Raw genomic sequence first — 15,664 nt, forward strand, 5'->3', positions numbered from 1 at the left:
TCCTACCAACATGTCACCCTGGTAGCTCCACGGGTATTTTTTACCCGTTATCCTGCCGTTCCAAACAGTGTTTGCCAGTGGGTCTACGGGCAATTTATTTTTACCATAATACCACCGCACTAAGTATCAAATTACCAAACATTGGCGTATTTTCATAGTACAGTCAGCATCAATAGTATTGGATGAAATAACAGGCCAAAAGTATCTGACATCCCAGATAACTTTTCCAAATACAGATAAATTTCTGAAATTCACGTTCAAAAGTATATCTCTTACAGTATATCTTATAATAAGTAGGTAGATAGATAGATAGAATACTCTTTATTAGCACACCTCAGTAAAAAGATACAAGAAAAATAAACATTTGATTAAATGTAGAGGCAGACAACAGGCGGTCTTATCGCTAAAAAGCGATCTCTTCCAGACAACCACACACACACACACACACACAGGTAGGTTAGGTTCGTTAGGTAGCTTCAGATCCCCGAAGAGCAAACTGCCCAGAAATAGTCCCGCCTGGGCTCTGTCGAGTTAAGTTATTATCTCCTTAATATTTTTTTTTTAATTGGAAAAGAAACGATTGGGATAAAAATCTATTACCTAGCTATAGTTTTTAATGAATGTTTACCACTTAGTGCGGTGGGATCATGGTAATTTTGTTTTACCCGTAGTAGATCCACTGGCGAACACTGTTAAGAACGGCAGGACAACGGGGTAACAAGTAACATACCCGTGGACACCCTGCGGGTCAAAGCAGTGGGACCACGGTTAAAACGCGGTAATACCAACGTAACTTTACTCTTCCGGACAGTTTCTTATGATCAACTGTCCTACTTGGTGATAAAGATCAATTTATGGTTCAAGAAATAGCTTTTCTATAGTTGTTTAGAGTTCGTTTAACCCTTTGAACGCTTTATATCATAAAAACAAACATCACTCAAACGCCAACTTTCCAGGCGCATGGGAGTTCATATAAATAAATAAGTTGTCCTTGGCGCTGTGGCCATGACTAGTAACGACGCCTTTAGGTGTTCTTGGCGTTCAATAGGTTAAACTGGTGTTCCAAGGATTTGAATAGAACATAGGGAGGGAGTCATTATAAACGTCATATATTATATTCATAGTAAATTGAGATAAACATTTGAGACATACAGAAGTCGTCGTAACTAGTCGGACTCAAATCGCCACGGATACGCGTACAAGTGTTATGGCATACGCTCTTCAAATAATCTTCACCTTTCAAGGAAGGTTTAAATTGGCTGCGCCCGTGATCTTGGCCTATGACGTGTTTATGACGTAAAGCGTTTAAAGGGTTAACCTTTTGAATGCTTTAAAATCATAATCAAAAACGTCACTTATACGCCAAGGTAAAACGCCCTAGCGAGCTAAAGTAAACCGTACTTGAAAGTGTAAAGGTGACTATCACAGCGTCCACCATAACACCTACTGTTGTCCGTGGTGCTGTGGGCACAACTAGTAAGAACTTCAGGTGATCCTGGCGTTTAAAAGGTCAACTTTGACAACGGATGCCATAGCACTTATAAGCGTTCTTGGCGCTACGGGCACTGCTGCTTACGACGCTTTTTAAGGGTCTTGGTGTTCAAAAGGTTAATAATTCCGGACTTTGTCATTGCAAATGCCATTCAGAGTAGCTTGCTCCAATACAACACTAATACTAAAGTACTTGGGAACATTTCCTCTCTTACAAATACCTACATTTCTTTCGCATTTGGTTTGTTCAAACTTACCTACTCTCCGGACTATCCGCATATTGATATGCGGGGTTTTTCAAGCTGGCACCACAGATTTGTTTAAGATGCATAAGGCCACCGCAGACTCATTTGAATAGCTACCGCGAAAATCAAAGCCGTGCTTTCAATGATAGCTAAACAAGATGGCACTGTATGCTATGCAGTAACTTTCGTTGTTAAGAAAATTAACGTTTGAAAAGTCAGTGAACACAAAACTTATAAGGCATATTTTATTGTTATCCGCTTATACATAAAACTAACACATTCACTGCAAACGCGAGTCACGTGCCACGGGCGTAGCTGATAACACGTGAAAAACCATTTGTAGTTAAAAACACCTACAAACAGACAACCCCCCTAGCGGGTCGCTAGCAGTGACTGCATTAAAAGCCTAACTTCCTAAATGTATGTTTTTCCCTTTCTTACAAATACATAAGTTAAAAGACAGCGTGTATCTCTACAATAATGTTTTATGCTCATGTAGAATAAACAGTATATATATCTGAACGTAAAGCAATTACGTATAACCACCAACATACAAATCCACGCGTACGAAGTCGCGGGCAACAGCTAGTAATCAATAACTCTCTGAGTGGAGTGACATGAACGCTCTAGTAAACTATTTTTGAATACTGGAGTTCGCGGTAGCCCCTTGAAATTGTTCCGTGCATCAATAGTTATAAATAATCGAAATGACTAAACACATCACAAAAGTACAAAGCTTGGCGTAAATTAAACAGTGCTGCAATCATTCACATTCCAGCTTCCGTTTGTACGAGTTCCAAGTTTATTAAAAACAAATTGAAGACTACTTATATCCTTACATAGTTCTATACATATCTACCATTAAAAACCATTATTACTACGTACAGAGTCGGCACCGAGAACCAGTATTTTGTGCCATGAGTTGTTGTTTGTTTTGGCAACAAACCATAGAAGCAGAGTGTGAAACTCGCGATCTAAACGAGTAAGCGCCATGAATTGCCTCCACGCATTCCAGAGATAAAGGGCCATGACAGACAGACGGACGGGCAATAAAGTGATCCTATAAGGGTCCGTTTTTTCCTTTTGGAGTACGGGACCCTAAAAACCGACGGCAAACTTTATATATTGGTTATAGATACCTATTAAATAAAATAAAAATTACCAAAATAACTTACCTACCAAAGATGTTCAAATCCCTAACTAATAGCTCACTTGCACTAGATGCAATTGTACTTTTAACACAAGTACTTACGTTTATTTTATTTTTATACTATTTTTTAATAAGTATGGTTTTTGATTGTCGCTATCGCTAATATTTGTAGGTAATCTCTATCGTGAGACTGCGACAATTAAAACAAATCGGTTACATAAGAATCATTAAAATCGGTCCACAAAGAAACAAACGTACTTACAATAAAATCCTAACGTAATGTATATGCCTAGACTGAGACGACAGTAATTATACCCGATAAAAGTGACATCGGGGCGTCTAGAGTCGGGCTAAGCTTATTATGTTCAGCCTTTGCAATGACAAAGTGTGTACATATCATCAAAAATATAAAATTACTATGTATATATGATGTTTGTAATGCCAATTCACATTTTGTCACGTCAAAATCAACGCAGAGTATGCATATGCATAGATGCGCTCTACCGTGGTGGAACTAAGTGCCACAACAGACACTATTATTATTTTTATATTATTTTATAATTATATTTATTTATGATTATAACCGCACTTTTCTTATACCAAATATGAGGTCATGAGTCATGTCTAAAGAACGTGTCTAAATTCAAAGCCTATGGTTATAAAGATTTGTTTTTTTAAGTATACTGGGATCACATATACGTGCGAGCGGCGAGGAAAATGACATGGATCTGGCGATATATTTATCTAATTATAAATAATGTGAATATTAAAATATTTGTACCTATCCAGCAGCAATATAAAAAGTCGGGCCAAGTGCGAGTCGGACTCGCGCACGAAGGGTTCCGTACCATTATTTATAAAAAAACCGGACAAGTGCGAGTCGGACTCGCCCACCGAGGGTTCCGTACTTTTTAGTATTTGTTATTAAAGCGGCAATAGAAATACATCATCTGTGAAAATTTCAACTGTCTAACTATCACGGTTCATGAGATACAGCCTGGTGACGGACGGACGGACGGACAGCGGAGTCTTAGTAATAGGGTCCCGTTTGAACTTTTGGGTACGGAACCCTAAAAATATCTTATAGACTAATGACGTAAAGACTAAACTTAAAACTATGTTTAAGCGACAAAATACCGTGGCTTCGTTGAGGGGTCTGCTCTTGTGTGAGATTCGGCAGTTTGCCACGACACCTCCGAAATACGACACCGTAAGTCTGAAGTTCGATTCGCATCCGCATTCGATATTAGACCAAAGTCGACCTATCCAAGGGACATAGTTGAGCAACCAGTATTGCTTCTCGGTCTGCAGATTCTTAATATCTGATTCTGGTTCTCCCGGACAAAAACTTAAACTGTGTCACTATCAAAGTTTCATATTAGGGTACCTATATCAAACTATGAGCCTACAGAACCAATAACATCTTGAAAAACAAATATTTTCGGTACTAGTCTAAAATATGTGTAATTACACGCGTCACTGTCAAACTCAAAATTGCTAGAAATATAATAAATTTATTTAAATAAAGTTATCGCATTCGTATCAAAACCAAACCAACTTACAGTGCAGTATAGGTAGAAAACAAACCACAATATGCTTGTTACTGATATACTAGTTCCTTGTCGAAACGCTATGCGTGGCTAGGGGCCACATATAATATATGTTTTCCTATATCCAGTCCTGACTAACAAAAACACTTAATTATTTGTTTAAGTAGACAGTTAGCAGTATTTTATGAAAAAAAGAAGGTAAATAATTTCTGGGTCTTGTGGCTCGTTGCCATTTGTAGGTACCACAAAATAGTTTTAAACATAGAGCGCCTGACTGCCCTAGTATCTTACTCGTACTTTGCAACTTTATCCACTCGCACATTGATGCATAACATATGTACAATACATACAAATATGACGTGCGCACATAGATGCTAAAAGGGTTCCCGTACTGTACATACATATAGGTATAGTGTGTTCGCATCATGTCAGTACATACATCGTTCACACTGTATACTGAGAATTTGTAAAACTTAATGCTAGTACATACCTAAGTACAGTATAACCGATGGCTCGTCATTGGTAAATAATACTGCGGCTTATCATAACCTTAACACTACATATTTACTTCTATAGGTAGATACAAACACCTGATCAAGATACAATGATGTTCTGTTTCACTACAAACCCTTTTTCGAAATCGATAAATTATTTTCTCATACATCTACACCAAATTGATAATTCATGATTACATGCGCGTATAATAATTGAGAAGAGTCTCACCATCAGTTCAGAATCAGGAACCTATTCCTCTACTACCACTTTGGTGGTTTATAATTATTCTACTTAATCGTACAATGGTTCTTAAAATCATCGGTGAACATACATAAAAAAATACGAGTAAACTGTACCTAACCTATTCCTCATTACAAGTCAGATAACATATAAGAATATCACACTAGATATGTACATGGCGTAGTAGGGATCACAGTAGTACTAGACAACGATCACAAAATAATAGATAAATCTCGGAAATTTGTAGGTAAATTAGCCAACAACTTCGTTCGCCGGTTTGCCAGTGTTAATCCAGAAAGTGATGCAGTGCAATAATCTAATCATAGGAAAAAACTGACATCTCCGTATCGCCTCGTCATTCGCACGCATAATGCACTCCGTGTTAAGTTAAGACTGATCTAAGTATACAACAAACCTATAACGTACCTACTGATATGATATTATTGGGGGTCTATATTAAAATGCATAACTTTGTACTGCCTATTTTCACTTCGCATAACAAAGTTTGGTGTAACTAGTGATCCAAATAAATTGACTAATATCCTAATATTTTTACGCATAAGCTTATCCATCTCATGGATTAATTTTTTTTTAATGTCGAATCTCTATACGCATAATCGGTACATCCTAAATTTTAATAGGTATAAAAATCAAACTTCAGTCGACTTATATACGGCTAAAGAATATATGCGAAAAATATATTAGGAAAACTGGTTGTAGGCGAATTGAAATATTAAAATAATGACTTTTATGCGAAGTATATGACAATCAACTTTATGCGAAAAAGAGGGCACACATGATAGTGGACATAGAAACTTTTTACTAAATCTGATGGCGTAGTTCATCGTTTCGGATGCCTAATGCCTCTTAGACTGCCCCCTGTTTCAAACCGTTAGCCCGACACATACATACCTCCCCTTTATTACATATGTGTCCGTAACATGCTTACTTAGGTCTAAATCACTTACTTGTTCAGTTGCATTTATCCGCCCTTACTGGCACGTCGGTGAATTGCGATCATTGTGGGCGTACCGGTATGATCCGCAAACTTGACAACCCTAGATGTCGAAACAGATCGAGTCGTGACCTTCATTTATCTTATACTACATATTAGATATTATCAGATTTGAATCAACATCTTAAATCAAACCTACTTATCCTGCCTCCTAATAAATAATTATATTAAAAGTTATTTTATAAACATCTTATGCAATTTACAACTATTACTTCACTAACTTAACCACTTTGACATGTCCATCTGTAGATTTATGGCCAATAACCACACAAAAATAATTCATGTACATTAGAATACACAATACAGAACATGCTTAGAATACACATAAGATAAGCTTAATATTATCAGTCACAAGTTTAGGAAAGAGTATACATACCAAAACTAGCTCTGTTCTGTATTTTATTTTCTTATGTACAGTTTATAGTTTATTAAACGATATTTTATCTTCATTCAGCAGTGCGAACTTCTACGAAGGACGTTCTTTGCAGTAGTCACGCATGAAAATGCTTGTATTTTACGTGTATCTCTGAAATTAAAATAGGGATAAGCTTAGACTTTTGACTACTTAGTCGCGATTTCAAGCGAAGATACTCATTTCCGTTATTAAGACTAGACACCTATCGAACAGTCGAACAGATTATTTGTTTCGTCCAATATTATGTTTTTTGTTTTGGATTTCGCTTGTAGGCAAGCACCTATCTGCTGTTGTAACCACAGAACAAACATAAGTAAGACATGTATAGGTGTTTTATTTTTATAGGCATTCCTGTAAAATTTGCTCTTGGCCAAAATAAATGACTGTAATATGCACAAAAGTAAAATTAAAACATAATAAACGCACCTAATAATATTTTTATACATGAAGGTTACGGTGGCAGGTGTCATCTTCATACAATTTATAACCTTAAAATTCGTCTTTGGTAACAGTATAGGCGTAAACATGCTTGCATATTTCAGGGCACCTTCTAGTTTTAAGATTATTGAACCTTTTCTAAGGGATCAAAATGCTTTCTTTATGTTTGAATCTACCTACCTAATTTAGAGACTATAACAGCGGTCAGTCACGTCCAATTTTAATGTTTAGAAATTATAAATAGCAGCGGGGTAGCAGTTGACACATGCAAATAACTAAAATTTAAAAATAAACCTTAATCTAATCTACAACATTGACAATCTCGCGGCGTTGTATGGGGGCTGTCAGTCTTCTAACTATATTTACTAGTCTTGTCAATACTAACACCGTATGTGTTGGCGTGAGCGTGGCATGGTTCGTGTTCGTTCTTGCGCTAGGCATTTCTCGATTCGGTAACGACGCCGGTGACGCCGCCGCCGCTTCAATGATATTTGGCTAGCAACGGAGCTGGAGGTAGTAAACTTCGTCTCGTCAATGAAAAGAAAAACATTTAAACACATTAAGGGAAAGTTTTAAGTTATTGTGAATAATAAATTGATTTTACTTTAGAACTGTCCATAACTTGGTTATCTCTATTTATTTTGAAATGGAAAAAATATTTCTAAGTTATTTGTTAAAAACAATCAAATGCGTTTTCTTAGCAGGGTTCTAACCTGGAGCCGCTTACTTTATTCGTATTAAGTACAATCAAAAACATATATTTTTCAATAAACTGTGTTACCCAAGAGTCAAAAAAGACACATGTTTACATGGAAATACGAGTAGAAGTACCTTGTAAGGAAAAATCACAAAAATATCAGAATTTCAAAGAATTTTTAGAAATCATAATTAATATAAAACTAAACAAAATCTAATAAATATTGCAGTGCACTTGGGGAGCCATTAGGTAGTACTAATCAAATAAGTTCCAGGATTCGAACCCGTTACTTCTTATACAAATACAATATCAACAAACTGAACCCATCGGCCTAGTCCAAATTTACGCAATGCATGTCTGTAATAGGCAACGCGGGTAAACCGGCAACGCCGGTAAACCAAGTAAATGCAACAACCACTTAAGTTTCTTCACTGGGCCTCGAACCCAGGACAAATTTTCTCAGTCGAAGTCACCACCAATAGGCTAATATTATATATATAATATTAGTATCGATTGTTATAATTTATGATCCAATAAGTTGGTCGAAACAAAAATAATTCAATTTAATTTAATTGAATACCGAACCTTAGTCTTAATTTTGTTACTCTTTTTTATATAGTACAAGGCAGCGCAGGCTCTGTTGATGCAACAATGGATCGAGCACCTTTTCTTACCAGGATTCGAACCTGGAGCCGCTTGATAAGTTCACATCACAATAATAATCATAGGTAAAAAATCAAGCTAATAAGCTAATAAGTTCCTTTACCCTATTTTATTGCATTGCACCAAAAACTATTCGGTAGCACTAATCAGACAATTACCAGGATTCGAACCCGGATCCCACTGAAGTACAACAAGTAAATCAATCAATCAATCAATCAATACCAATAAGCCAACCAATCAATAAAGTGCTCTCACCGGGGCTCGAACCCAGGTCCACTAACTTCTCAAACCGAATCACAACCAATAGGCTAGGACTGTCGTCCTAGTCTCAGTTTTAATCTAAAGTATTCGTGATGCAGTGAGGACTGTGTGGAATCAATACTGATTATAGTCAACAAATCCGTGATCACGTTAAGCCTCCATGTACTTGAAAGTTAGTATTCTTCCAAATTGTGAGGCTCTGTCCACGCTACATGATATTTAACTAATCAGAATAGTATGGTAGAAATCGTGAGGTTAAAATAAAACTTGTCATGGTCATTGTATCAGCTATATATATGTTCTTACATTTTATATAAAATATTCTAATACTATAAATAGATAAGTAAAGTGGCAGGTACCTATATACAGGTATAATCGAACCTTCAGGGACAAGTTCGATGATACAAAAAATTACTTAGTCCTTGCCTGGGACTCAAAGCATTTCCGCAACATGTTTTAGCTAAATCGGTTCAATGTATTAAGCTTGAAAAACTAACGGACAAACGGACGGATGGACGGACGGGCAGATAGACAGACGGACTAACATACAGACACATGGACGGACGGATGGATGGACAGACGGACAGACGAACTGACGAACGGACTGACGGACGGACGGATGGACAGACGGACGGGCAGACAGACAGACAGACACATAGACATACCATTTAAAATATTAGTAGGGAAATAGGTATAAGTGTTTTAAATAAAGCAACCTATCTCTATGCAGGTAACAGCAATATAAAATTACACACAGACACACACACACACACACATAAACCATTAAAATTTACGCATATAACGCCAAAAGAATAGGTTTCCATTTTTGCCACTTTGACTACGGATCCCAAATCACCAAACCAACATTCTGAGTATCTTAATCTACTTGTAATGTAGAGCTACGTTCCTAGGGCAAAGCGGAGACATACAGCGATTACAGGTTACTGACCTTAAAACGCAACCCTCTGGATACACTATTGGTGGTGAAGCACATCGATCTCCTGCTTAGAGCAGCCCGCCGCTGTTGTCTGTAGTCGCTTACATATAACTTCTGGAGTAACAGTACAAACGTCGCATTCATATATATCTTGTGTATGGATTCGAAGCCGCAACACTACCTAGATTTATATAACGGGAAACTTAGCTCTACTTATATGTTTTTTAAATATAATTTACAGTTATTGTAAATAGATTCTAGATATTTAATTTGAATAAAATTGCTTTTTGTAAATGACATCGAATCGAATATGACAAATGTCAATTTTTTTCTTATACCCAAGTCATAGACAATCATTATACCTTAAGGCCAGTCTAGACGGGAAGATCGAATCGAAACTTACCTAAATAACTATATGTAAAATTACTATACGTATTCCTATAATATTTGATGTGCTCCGGTGTTCCCTCGATTCCTCATAGTATCCATCATCAGAACTGGACCTTGACATAAATGTTTCTTAAGAACTTACTTGCTACAAACTTAACAAAGAAGAATCGCGTGCGTAGAAAAGTTCCAATCTAGTCAAAGTATTATATGCCTATAAGATTTGAGGAATTCTTTCGATTTCTCATGGAACTCATCCACCTCATGGAACTCTACCTTATGACACAAATGTCTCTTAAGAACTTTACTTGCTACAAAATTAATAAATAAACCAAAACGGGCGCGAGTTGGCAAATCTCATTCTGATCAACATCAGCAGTTGCACTTCGTCAAATGTCACTTTATTTTATTAAAAATGTTTGTGAGTTGATGAAAATCCAAAAATGACTCAGCTATATCTATAAGAATTTAGGAATTCCTTCGATTCTTCATGAAATCAGTCATCAGAACAGGACTTTGACACAAATGTACCCTAAGAACTTACACAACATCAGCAGTTCCACTTCATCAAATGTACTTACTTACACCCAGTTCTTTGAAACAGTACGTACTCCATTTTGATGCCGCCAGTCCAAGTTGGAGTGTTTTCTTGAAGGTCCAAACCTTCAATAGCCTCAGTGTCCTAAGAACAACTTAAAAACTGCTGAAAAATTGCTTTGGAAACGTTAACCGTCACTTGAAAACACTTGGATACCTGGTTCACAGCATATATTTGGTGCTGGTGCAACTGCAACATTACCCGAGTACATTAAAATATAAATAAATTGTAATAATTTAGAAAAATGGTTAGGTAGGACAGTTCCGCCACTTCAAGGTCGCGTAGATCAGAAGTAGATATGAATTTGTTCGACAATACGATATATGTACCTAAGCATTTACATTGGCGCATTTTTTTCTGGAATACTATCTAAATTGCACTTTGTATATATGCTACATTTTTAATTTAATTTGGAGCCTTTATTTTCCATGGAGTCGAACGCTATAGCAGCTATACGAGAATAAATAATAGATTTTTCTGACCTACCCAATGAATAGTGAAGGTCATCAAGAGCATACTCGCTGAGATCAATGGAATGGAGTCTTTCGATTGGACACAATTCTAACGCATTACAAATACGCTATTTTGTAATTACCATGTTGAATATTTTAAATTGCGTGTTTTGACAATTAATGTTGACAAACAGTTGACAATGTTACATTAAGAGTCATCTTGACATTACTTTAGAAATCCATAAACAATGGTCATCTGTCTATACTTTTTAAAATGATGGAGTAATACTGACGAGATTAGCGCAATTTATAAATGTTTTACGTCAAGTAGAATTTTGCTCTACAGCGACATCTAGCGTTGAGTAGAAAAGTTAAAGCGTAATTAACTACAATTAATTAACTCATTTAATGTTTTTATTTCGATTCCTGCAACCGTTTGATATCAGCTATATTATACGAAAAATAGCTTATACAAATACTTTTCACGTGATATACATGATATTTTTTTTTTAACTGTAAATTGTGTCTCTTTAAATACTTTACCATTGGTGTTGATACAAGAAGAATAAAGTATATTTTATATTCTTTCTAATAAAATACGTTACAACTTATTATATCTCGCGTTTAAGGAAATATAACTGCTTATATGCGCGAATTCTTTTTTTTTGTATAGCTCTGTCCCTGCAAGTTGTCTAAGGTTAGTGCCATACATTAAAATAAAACTAAGATTAATAGCTTTTAATCGACATATGTTTCAACAGTATACATCCATGGGACACTGCCCATTGTCCATGTCCCATATGTATGTAAGTCTATAAGGTATTTATAATATGGGCCTTTAGCCTTAATCAAATTTTAAAATAAATAAATAAAAATATTGTCCAAGTAAAGAACTGCATATACGCATCTTTTTATAAATAGCTAATTTAGCTAAAAGAACTAGAAATGCGTTACAACAAGCAATCTAGTAAAATGTATCTTTGCAGCTGGAATTCAGCTCGGCTAAAATAATTTTACAACTAGTGGTTCTGTGAGCTGCTGTAGACAGCCTTTGTGACAAGCTTAAAACTTCACGAGAACCAGTTCAGAATTACGACCTGTAAAGGAGACAGACATTTTTCATACAAAAGTGCATGTTCTCTTTTATGTAGATACAATCAACAAACTTTCAGATTTTGGACCGGGTATGGAGGAAAGAAAAGAGAGGTAAGGGCACTGTGAATGTCATCTCGCTTTGTGTGGTAGGGTAGGGATGTCATTCCAGATCTAGAACAGAGCCCAACTGGGAAAGTGCCTCCAACTTACAGAAAACCGCACACAAATAACTAGAACCTACTCATAGTGTTGTGTTCCTGCCGGTGAGTAAGGTTGCCAGAGCTCAACGAGAGTATTAAGTTAACGGGACATATGCTTGATTGCACCAACGTAGTATAAAAACATAAACTATTATTTATTCGTAATTAAAAATAATAATTTATTTTTTATTTACAATTAGTATATACATATTGCTATATACAGATGATTACTATAACTAGCTTATATCTAAAATAGGCCCTTGAGGCATTGTACCAAGGATGCTGGCGGCATTTCCTCGTTGTATCGCAATACTGATACGTTGTGCGAGGAAGCTGCCAGCTCTTCGGTCACCAGTTACGTCAACCAGACGTTTCGCAATTTCTCCAAAAAAAACTTGTGCGCGCTGGGACCCCATGGACCTAGAGTTTCAACGCCAAATGATACAAAATTGTACTCTCTACCGAGGCTCTTATATTTATTACGTTTCAAAATTTCGGCGTTTTCAAAATAATTATGCATCTACTCCTCATCTTAGCGATTGGCGGTTTCATTTTAAGTTGGCGGTTGCTTCCCAAAAAATACCGAATTAAAGGAACCCGAGGGTTGCATCCCGAAGGAACCTCCAGTTTCGTCACCGGACGCGAAAATGCTAAGCCACGAGCGCTCACAATGATATTGGATCTATCGTTTAATTCAAGTAGAATTAACAAGGTACAGATTTTTTGATTGATACAAGATTGGATCTTGCAATAAAAATAATTCCCACTAGATCCATTTGTCATTTAAACTGGATCTATTACTAAAAGAAGTTCTCGTTAGATCCATTGGCCGGAAGTTGGATCTAACGAACAAAAAAATTCTCACTAGATCCATCTTGGATCTACTGGTTGGATCTATCGAGAATGAAGGGGTAATTGCCTTTGGCAGCAATCTTCTGTATAACAGCAGAACTATCACTAGCTGCCGATGACGTATGTATCACTACTCTTTGGTACCAAAAGTAGTACAGAATACAGAATGTAACGAACGTCTACAACAAATTATGCAAACAGTTACCGAATGGGTATCAGAGCATAACCTATTAATAAATCTTAAAAAGACCAAAGAATAAATACGGACTTTGAATCTTCAATAACGGCCTATTACGCGTACGCCTACGCATGGCTCCGCTATGGTTTTGTCTTGTGGTTCTCTAACACTACCTATGATTTGTTTGTCATGCAAAAGCGATGTGTCCGTATCCTTACTAACACCCAAATACAGAACAGTTGCCGTCTGCACTTCGTACAACTTAAATTACTTACCTTGCCTTGTATTTACATTCTAATAATACAGCACTGTTTATCAGGAAGCACATTAACTAGCTGGTAAAGGGTAATGTGTGTGTGTGGTAAGGGCTATTTTGCATATATTACAACATAAAAGCCTACTGGCAGCTCTAATATAAATAAAAGAATTGCTCACTACTTTTTAGGGTTCCGTAGTCAACTAGGAACCCTTATAGTTTCGCCATGTCCGTCTGTCTGTCTGTCTGTCTGTCCGAGGCTTTGCTCCGTGGTCGTTAGTGCTAGAAAGCTGAAATTCGGCATGGATATATAAATCAATAAAGCCGACATAGTCGTACAATAAAATCTAAAAAAAATTTTTTTTGAGGGTACCTCCCCTACACGTAAAGTGGGGGTGAAATTTTTAAATTCTTGGTTCAGGATAATTGCATTGTTTGGCAGCGATTGAGTTTGGTCTTTAAATCACATAAGGGGCCATGTTTTGTCTACTATTCTTGTGCTGTTTAAAAAGTATTTCTATGATTCTTATTAAGCGTAGATCGTTATAATGGAAATTAAAATAATGTTTACAGCTAACTAACACATTCACCAACGAATAGTTAAATTCTTATACCGCAATAGTCTGCTTTACATAGAGTAAAGTAATCTGCACCGTGCCCGTGGAATTGTCAGAGGGGATTATTTACACAGAAATTCATCCTTCATAATTTACAAAGGAATCCTCGACGAGGGAACCGAAAAAGATCGAACTTATTGAACATTTCATCGGCCTAGGCACGTGTCTCGAAGCTTAATTAATAAAGCGATCGTTGCCTCGGTTCTCGGTATCCTCGCAGGGTTTAAGGATTTGTGTTCTTCTCTCGAACACGAGTACGACACGAGTTGCGAATTACCTATTCGCACGTGTATTGTACAACTTTTTACAGTACATTACATTTTTGATATAGGGACGGAAAATGCTTATTCCCGCATTAGTGCGGGAAAGTAGCATCATATGCACGTTAAAGATAATTATTATGTAGAAGTATCGTTGGTTACGCAAGCGTGTATGTACGACGTGTGAACGACACGTTGACTGAAATTCTTAAATCTGTGAAAAGAGATGGTGTCACTGTCAAAGTACTTTCGCTATTCGGAATTTATACAAGACAGGCCGAAAATCTTGATGATAATTTAAACAACTTTGCGTTTGTTTATAACAAGTCTAGGAGAATATTTTGAAAATAATACGTTTTGTTTTATTAAATACACGGAACTTTTATTAATCAATATGTATTAGCCTCGGTAGAGAGTACCATTTTGTACCATTTGGTGTTGAAACCCAGGTCCATGGGGTCCCAGCGCGCACAAGTTTTTTGGAGAAATCGCGAAACGTCTGGTTGACGTAACTGGTGACCGAAGCAGCATCCTTGGTACAAGGAAAGCCTCAAGGGCCTATTTCATATATATATTTCAGATATAACCTAGTTATAGTAATCATCTGTATATATCCATTATGTATATTGTTATTGTTAATCAATATGTATTAATTTTATATTTGACAAATTTAAATCCGCCACGTAGGCTTCGTCAGGTGGGGTCAAATGTGATGTGCTGACTGCGTAGGACTCACATATCCCCTCGGCCTTAAAGGCTGGAGAGGTATCCCGAGCTAATCTCAGATATGAGAGAATGGGGACTTACGGGTTGTGAATGCAAATACGTACAGTACGCTTCCACAGTCGGAGCTTTATGCCGTTTATTACAAACGCTTAATTTATGCATTTATCACTAGCTATTCCCAGCCGGCCGGGTCTCTACGGTGGTAGCCTCGATTCGCGGGCCCTCTAGGTAACACGGACGCGGGCCTAGACCCTATACAACCATAAATCAGCAACAGCCGTCGTCATTTTCCCTAAAGATAGTTATTGTAATAGAAAGCCATTTAAAAAGGAACGCCTTGAATCGCATCAGGTTCAAAAGTTCCCATCACACCACACAAGATCCGCAGCGTGGATTACCCGCCCTTATCGCCAAGCAAGCCATTTTCTTTATAAAAGCTTTAGCCT

The sequence above is a fragment of the Cydia pomonella genome, chromosome 8 (assembly GCF_033807575.1).
Source record: "Cydia pomonella isolate Wapato2018A chromosome 8, ilCydPomo1, whole genome shotgun sequence".
NCBI lineage: Eukaryota > Metazoa > Arthropoda > Insecta > Lepidoptera > Tortricidae > Cydia > Cydia pomonella.